Below are 9,497 nucleotides of genomic sequence, written 5' to 3'. Positions count from 1 at the left end.
GTTCGGATGCTCCCGGATTTAATTTTTGAAGTCTCCAACTAGTTTTTGCCTCGAGATTCGTGCCTGATCAAGCTAATTTTGTGATGATGTATCAAAAATAAAATAAAATTGATAATTATTTTAATTGAAATTAATAGTTAAGAATAATTAAATTTAAATATTTTGAAAAAAAAAGTGATGCAAGTGCTAGCTTTTGAGTATAAGAATTTTAATCTTGTTTCGACGATGGATATTGTCAAATGGCGGATAGAATTTCAATTATGATCATCGAGCTTTAATTGGGATGGCTTTAGCGGTTTATAAAAGTATTTAGTGTGAAGTTGCTGAGGAAAAATCAATATGGTTATTATGGTTGCAGAAAGCAGTTTCCATCATAAATTTTTTGAAAAGTAGTTAAAAAGCGGGAAAGCAATATTAAACTAAAGCTTCGTTTGGGACGGCTTTTTTACTGCTTCTTGAAGCAGCTTTCTAGTACAAAAAATTTAATTTTTATACTAAAAGGCTGCTTCAATAAGCAGGAAAGCAAAGTAGCTTGAAACATAGATAGCAGCCCCAAGTAAACCCCAAGTCCTTGTTTTTTTAGCTTTTAGATCATAAGAATATAATACATGAGTAGGAGTCATATAGATAGTTTAGGGTTTATAAAATTTATCAATTTTTTTAATGAATAGGTAGTTTCCATAAAAGTCACTTAATTGACATGAATTTTGATAAATCATTTTTATTGACATTTTTATAATAAAATTTAGAATCATCACACAATTTTTTATTTTTATAAATTTTAGTCAAACTGAACATCTTGGTAAGGAGAATGCAATGACACTGAAGGTTATTTGATCCAAGTACAAATGAGCTCAAGTCTAGTAATTGAAGTATGGTTGAAAATTGTGGAAATTTGATTAAAGGTCTAAACAGTCTCAAAATTTAACATGTTTATGGTCAAATTGATTGTCTCAGCGAGATGAATCCAACGAGTGTAAGATCACTCAATTTTGAAATCATTAAAATACATAAATTTAGATATCATACAACAGAGGGATGAATTATGTCGTATTTACGATACATTTTAGATCGTCTGTTCAATTCAACGAAAGACTGATTTTTGAGATAAATTATATTTGATGAGATCCGTATTGAATCTTTATCTCATATCAAAGAATCAATTGAGGCTCAAAGGCTCAAATTTAGCTTAAGAAGATTTAAATATGACAACTAGGATTTGATTTTGTAAAAGACGTCCCTAAAGTATTGTCAATATGTCATATTACGTTAATGATGACCACAATTAAATGATTGGATATGTAAAAGACGCCCCAAAAGTATTGTCGTCATAAGATTGAATGAAGATTCAACACAAATCTTAAAGAGATCTAACAACTCCAAATTACTTTTAGTTCTGCCTTTGATTTGAGTTCATGTTGCATATTAAGGTTTCCATTCTTAGTTGTTTCATAAATAATAAATATCTGTTTAATTTGCATGTTATATTTAATTTTCCTAAGTAACTTTAGTTAGAGATAAGTAACAATCATTAACAAAAATATTTTTATAAATAATTAAAAAATAAAATCAATATATTGGAAAGCTGGAATTAATAAATTAATCGGGAGGAAAAAGATATTTTTGCTAATGATTGATTTCAAAATATTTTGCACATTTTGTTATTTTTATCTTTATCTTTTCGACCCCTTCTCTCCAAAATATCAATGAGATGCAATTACATAAATTTTGTGAATAAATTAATTGTCATTTTGTTTTTATACATATACTAAGTTGTAAATTACCACTAATTGTTAGTTTCCAGGTCATCACATTGTACTTGCATGCCCCAGTCTCCTCACCACAAGCTACTTGTAGGGCTCATAAGTATGACCAAAATTCTAAAGTTTCTCTGACGCTTTCTTTGGATTTTTTTCTTATTTGAAAGTAAAAAAAAAAAAATTTGTTTGGTTGGGCACGAATCTTGATGCAGCTGAAGAGAAAGTTATCAAATTTCATTTAAAATTAGCTGAATTCTAATTTCAGTGAATTTATTGTTAAATTGATTGGGTTGGATGGGGCTTGTGGTTTGTGCGTTATTGTCCTTCTGTGAGTTTTTGTTTTGGCTTATTTGGTTTGGATTATCATTTTATAGGTATCTGGATTGCTCGCCGTTGCGGGTTTGATGCTCATCTTGCTCGGGTTGTTGTTCTGCTTCGACCCCTCGTTGGCTTTTCCTGATGATCTTTTAGGGGATTCGGTCTTCTTTTCCTTTGCTTGGCTTTTGTAATAGTCTGAATTAATGGCTCGTAGGTTTTGCTTTAAATGAAGTATTTTTAGTGGGCTGCTGATTTTTAAGGACTTGTAGTCTTTAATTTTATTACGGCCTAGGTCTCGAGAGTGGGTTTTATCCAAGAAAAAAAAAGTGATATGATCTAAGTCAAAATGAGCCCAGATCGAGAATTTAAAGCATAATTATAAATTTTGAGATATTTACTGGAAAACCATATGATATCTGAATTTTTACAAATTGAGCATTAGGATAAGATAGATCAAACAAGCCCAAGATTGCTTAATCCTGACATCATTAAGACACTTAAATGTTAAAAGAATAATCTTCGATAAAAGGGATTTTATGTGGCATGCAACTTTTAGTGTCGGCAAGTTCGTCTCATTGCGTCATTCAATTTGATTATAAATTTGGCAGATTCAGAGTTCGAAATGCTTTGAATTGGATTTTGAAAGCTTTAATTCAAATATGCATCAAAATTCATGTCTGATCAAATCGATCTTTGATGACATATAAATAGTTATAAACATCTATCACAAACTTGTGATGTTATTTTTAAAATAGCCATTTTATGCCTCCATTTCAAAAAACTCTTTATCTCCAATGCAATAGGTCACAAAATTCATATTTTACATTTATATGAGTGTCCCAATTAAATTCGCTCAACATTTTAAAAATTATAACTCGTCATTTCTTACATGAATAATACATACGTCTGTATTAGAAGTGTCAAAATGGGTTGACAGATCAATTCGAGTCCGACTCAAAATTGATCTAGCTCGAATCCGATCAACCCTAACAAAACCCTTATAAATAAACAGCTCAAAAAGACCAACCAAACATGACCCACTAACAGCGAGAACGACCCGTACCTTACCCATTAATCCATTTTGATTAAAAAATTATTTTTATAACTTATTAATACTAAAGTTTAAAGAATTTAATAAAAACTAAGAAGATTTTATAAATAAACAAAAAAGTTTAAGAAAAAAAGATACAGGTTATTTCGGGTCAAAAATAAGTTTACTTTAACCTAAGTCTGAACCGTTTATCAAATCCATCATTTATTGACACCCCAAAGCTAAATATTTGTCAAATAAGATTCATGTGTTTAAGTGGGCCCCATATATATAATCAACATCCATAATTACAATAAATAATAAAAACTAATTAGATATAATTAATAATTTAAATTAAAGACAATTAGAAAATTTTAAAATTCGGCGTTAGTTTCTTCTGTGGAGTGTTTTTCTTTTTTTGTGGTTTGTCGTTTTATCGTTGAATGGGCAATGACGGGCTTGGGGCTCGCATCATTATACCTCGCTTGTGGCAACCATTGTTGTGGTCTTTTCGGGTTGGTTCGGGTTGGCTATTTTCTCCACCTTTTGTACGGTCCTGGCGGGTTTTGGTGGTGCTGGGAGCCTCATCCACTAACTGAGCCCGCTTTTGGTTTGGTATTTTCTTTTCTTTTGTTCTTTTTCTTTTCGTAATATTGTAGTGTGTAATCGTTTCATTATCTTTAATATAAGTGTTTGGTTTAAAAAAATAATAATAATAAGAACCTAAATGATCCCACATAATAACTAATTTAATCTATATTTAAAGAGTCAAAGGATAAAAATAATATTTTTATCTAATTGAGGACCATTTTAATTTAAAAAAAAAGGACTAATTCAATACTTTCTCGTTAATTATTTAATTGATGGTGGTTTTGTAATTTATTGAAAAGATGTTGTTCACTGTTGCGGAGGCAAATTAAACTATGAACATGTCAAGAAATAGGGATAAATATGTAATAACAAAATAAAAAGTGGTAAAAAAGACAAAAGATATTTCTCCTTTTATCTTTTCATTATGAATGCCAAATATGCCGACGTTAGAATAAAGGATAATGCATTAATTTAATATGGGAAAAATAAAGATAATTATCTTTGCATTATAAAAAAAATTATAATTTGTTTGTTTCTGAGGTATTTAAATATGATAAATTTATGCAATGCAAAATGAAAATGTCAAATTTGTTTTTTATTTATTTCAAAATTTTGTAAGTGATGAATTACAAATTATAATAATTTTATTGCAGCAATTTCATTAGATTCCTTTGTGCAAGAATTGATGTTCCAACTTCCAAGTGGATGGAGATTGAGAAATTTATGTAAATTAGCTTATTATAAATTCAATCAAATAAATTGTGTTAATTTTTTTTTTAACCCACAGAATGAGCTTACACGTTCAATAAAAGAATGATATAAGCCCTTAGAGAATCCAAAGCCCACTAAAATACAACATTTAAAGCCAAACTTACGAGCCTTAGATTCAGTCTAAATACACAATTAAAAAAAAAGAAAAGATCAAAAATAAAAGTGAGGATCATAAAGAGAGTCGCCCATAAGTGGCCAACATGAAGCAACCAGTGCGAACAACAGAAAAGATCCAACAAGGCTTCAGCCAGTGTCAAGACCAGTCCACCCAAGAGAGGCCAAGTGGAAGCAACTATAGGCAAGACCAGAAGAGATCCGTCAAGATGACACCCTGCAAGGAAGAAACAGGAATTGTGTTACAAACCTTCTCATTTGCAGCGGCATCAGGTTAACAAGTTGGGTTTGGATTCGACCTAAAATCGATCAAACCTGAATATAGTCAACTAAAACCCGATTTATTTAATAAATAGGTCAAAAAAAGTGAGCTTGAACCCAACCCACTCGTAACCCAAATGACTTGATCCCAATCTGATAATCTGTTTTGATTAAAAAAATTAAACTTACCAACAATAGAGTTTATATTAATTGATCAAAAATAAGAAGATCATGTAACAATAACGACAATAATATCAAGTATTTAATCCAGTGGCGGATCCAGCCCTTTTTTTTAGGGTGGGCAAACTCGATATATAAAAAAATACAAAAAATATAGATCTATTTCACTAGTAAAATTCAAAGCAAAGCATTATATTACATCATAATTTATGAAATTAAAAAGAAAATTATAAACTTTGCATTCTACTTTGTATTTTCTGATAATATTGTATAATGACTTCATTCAGGACATAATCAAATATTTATTTCTTAATATAAGACACTAGACAGTCTTTGAGTCAAACATCATCCATTTTGTTACGCAACCGATGCTTAATAATCTTCATTGCAGAAAATGCTCTCTCAATTGTAGCAGTAGCAACTTACAAAATCAGTGTCAAAATAATAAGTCAAAGAATTTTGTTTGTTTTATTGCTTTGCTATAAGTGTTCGGAAAAGTGCTGAATAAGAAAAACTAGATTGATAAACAAAATGCGAGGAAAACACAATCTATTTTCTTGCTATTCAGGTAGGACCAAACAAATAAAGAAAGGCCAAACAAATGCCTTTGATACGAAGTTTATTATGTCCGGTGTAAGGACGTAGAGGTACAACTTTTGTACAACTCGGTATTGCTCGGTATAGCTCGGTATAACTCGGTATTGGGTCTTCACGTGATGGTATTCCTCGTTATTGTTTGGTATCGTTCGGTATTTGCTCGGTATTTCTCATTTTTTGGCCGATTTGGCCTCCAACCGGACGTTCCTCTACGTCCGATCGGAGGACGTAATAATTGTTCCTTTGATACAACAGATAAAGATGCGCTCAAATCGGTATGACCAAATAAGTATAATTTTAATGAGTTAAGAGATTAAATCAAGTACCTCAAAAAATTCGGAGCTAGAACGAACACGCCTAAAAAATTTAGGGGTCCTTCTGAAAAGTTACTAAATTGACAGAAAAAATATTTAAAAATCTTTAATAAATTACTAACAAATTGCTAACATTTAATACTAAAAATTTATAAAAGAATGATCATTATTGACCTAAATTTTCATCCATAAATTTTCACACATCATAAAAATGATTAAAAATATTTTTATAAAATTCAATACGTTATCCTAAAGTTTATTTTTAAAATTTTACTAACAACTGTTCTGGAAATAAGATTGTTGGATTAGAAGAAACCATTGACATTAGAAGAAACTGAAACCTCCAGCATTGAAATACTCTGTTTTAGTGTTTGAACTATAATCGAAACCTCCAGCATTATATTTTCACGGGGAACCGATGGAGAAGATTGTAAATTGTGATTATAATCATGAAAGAAGCAATACAAAAAACCAGATTCTATTGTAAATTGTGATTATAATCATGAAAGAAGCAAAACAAAATATCAGATTCTGATAAAAAAAAATCCCATCAGATTCATTACCAAAAATTTTCAAATACCTACTGTAAACACCAAATGTAAGTCTGTAAACTGGACTTTTTCAATATGCAGACAAGGAAAAATGGAAGCAAGAAATAGAACAAGTTGAGTAGTAGGTAGTCGCCAAACAAAAAAAAAAACTTACCTTCAAAACGATGAAAGCGGCTGCAAAATCTGAAATGGGAAGAGAGGGCTGCGGGGAGCTGTCAACCTCTTCACTAAGAAGCTTAGACGCGAAGATGAAGGTGGCTGCGACTGCGAACGAGAGTGCTCCACCCGTCCGGCGACCTCTTCACGAAGGGGGCTGCAAGTTTTTTTCGAACTGGAATGCGAAAGAAAACTGCGAACGGGAGGGCAACCTGGCTACGATGGGAAGATTTAGGGCAAATATTTTTTTTGATTGGGGGGGAGGGGGGCAAATTTCCAAAACAGCCCCTCCTCTACACTAATTTTTTTTTTTTTAGGGTGAGCTAAGCACGGATCCGCCCATGATTTAATCCCACTACATGAGATAGACATAAAACGATCATGCAACCAAGTAAAATAATTTGAAGAAAAAAATATATTAAACGAATCAAAATAGTGTTCGCAGATCAATATAAACCAGACTCGTTTAATAAAGCGGTCAAAATTCCAAATTCGAACAACATGTCAAAATTTGTTATTCGAATCAAGCCTGTCTGTTAAACAGGTCAACCCGAATTAGATACAATGAAAGAATAAATCTATTAATTGCAAGATAAGAGTTTATAATGTATATAATTATTAATAAAGTTAGAGCAAAATCTCTATATTATACATAAAAATAAAAAACGAGCAACTAATAATCTTAATTAAGCTAATAATGTTATACTCACATTCACCTTAACTTGCTTTCATAATAAGATAGCTATGTTGTCTTATAATATCATTAATTGGTTGGCCACTTGGAAGTTAGGTTGATCTAAGTTGACTAAATAATTGGCGTTGGTCAACCTTCAAGGACACCATGGTCAACACACCAAACCAAATACAATTGACCACATGGTCTGATATTTGACTCACGTGTCAACCCAAAGGGACCCACTCACATACATCTACCCCCTTATTATGGAGAAATTATTATATGGTACCACCCGACAATCCAAAGACCAATCAGGACGAGCCATGTCATCCAATACACAGTAGTACACGTTGTATTGGTGATGTATCGAGTCCTAATTGACCTCCGGACAGCGTGCGGTGACCACACGTAATAATTTCACCTTCTTTTGACTTTTTGACTAAGAAAACTTCGAGAAAAAAAAAATCTTTGTGGAAAATTTTTTGCCAGTTTGAGATTCTTTTCAATTGATTCAAATTTTGGAAGCAAAAAATCAAACTGAAATTTGAATGAACAATTATTTTTCAAATCAAATTGAATGAATTCGGTACAAAATGGGAAAAATGTCTGCAAATGATCAAATGGGCTCTTACTAATGTTGACTCGGGTAAAGAACCTCGTCAGCCATGGAATTTCATGCCAGGTTAGGGAGCCAAATTTTGAAAAAAAAAAAAAAATGCACCATATAAATTTAGATGACATTAGGGACAAATTTTTTCTTTTTTATAACAATTTTTTTTGCTATAAAGCTGATTTCTACAATAATTTTATAATCGTTTTTATAAAAAGCTGCAATCGTCCCTAATAGACCCTAAGTCATAGATAGAACGTATATTTGGAGTTGTTTTATTAAAGGCATTTTAAGAATTTTATTATTTTTTTGACTTTTCTAATATTTTCATTAAAAGAGATAATTATTATCTTATATTACTCAAGAGAAATTATGACTATTTTCTCCACAATTAAATCATAGTGAAATTCATCAATTAAATAAACAAGTAAAAAAAAAATGTTTGCATATTTGTGTGTATGTTCCTTTTGTTTATCTTCTTTTCTATTTATATTATAGTACTATTTTTCATTTCTAAAATGATTTTTTAGTACAAAAATTTCCTAAATTAAAAAAACAATAAAAAAATAATAAAAAAACTATCCCAAACAAAATCTTAGAACATTAAAGTATGTCTACGATCAAAATGAGGCGATCGAGCAAGGAAGAGTGGATGGCACATCTAGCAATTTTGTGTAAGTGATGAAAATGCATAGGGAGAGCAATTCTTTCATATCATCTAAACATTATTGTAAGCTGTTTGCTTTTAAATCTTTGCTCATAATGAGATTGACATGAAATCTCTCTCTCTACCAACCAAAGAAATGATGAATTTGAGGATTGCATAGGTTATGTATGTGTGGATTTATCTTAGGACGGCTTTCTTACTGTTTCTTAAAACAGCTTTCTAGCACATAAAATTAAATTTTTATACTAAAAAACTACTTTAAGAAGCAGTAAGAAAGTCGTCCCAAATGAAGCCTTAATTGACTTAAAAATCCTTAAAAAAAGTTATGGATGCAAATGTATAAATTCATGATGAAAATTGGAATTATAATTAGAAAATCATACTCCAAGAGGCCTAAGACCACCTACCTACTCGTTTGACAAAGCTGTCTCAGCCAGTTGGCAAAACAACTTAGCAGAAAGCGATTGCAAGAAGAAAAATACATTAGTTAGAAACTTTAACAAAGTCTTATCAATTAAGCTAATTATCACACACAAATGAATCATGACCATACAAACTATGTGATGAGCTATAATAAAGACAACAGCTACAAAAGGGGCTTGAGCATATGATGCCACGTCATCTTGCCACGTGAGAAATAATACTAAACATGATGATGATGATGATGATGATGATGAATGTTATCATTATCACATCATTCATTCGGCATCATGATAATAAGTTTGATGTATGTTACTGATAAGATCAGTAGCAGGATTAAATGAAATACATTAAAAAAATATTTTGGCTTTTATCATTAAGGAGCATATTAATTATTGCATTTTATAAAGTATTAAAGGTTTGTTTGAGATAGTTGTAGTGTTTTATGAAGTTATTTGTGAAATTGTTGTGGGTGAACTAT

Source organism: Dendrobium catenatum, unplaced genomic scaffold (assembly GCF_001605985.2).
Source record: "Dendrobium catenatum unplaced genomic scaffold, ASM160598v2 original_scaffold_254917, whole genome shotgun sequence".
Classification (NCBI taxonomy): Eukaryota; Viridiplantae; Streptophyta; class Magnoliopsida; order Asparagales; family Orchidaceae; genus Dendrobium; species Dendrobium catenatum.
This window is presented reverse-complemented; position numbering follows the sequence as displayed.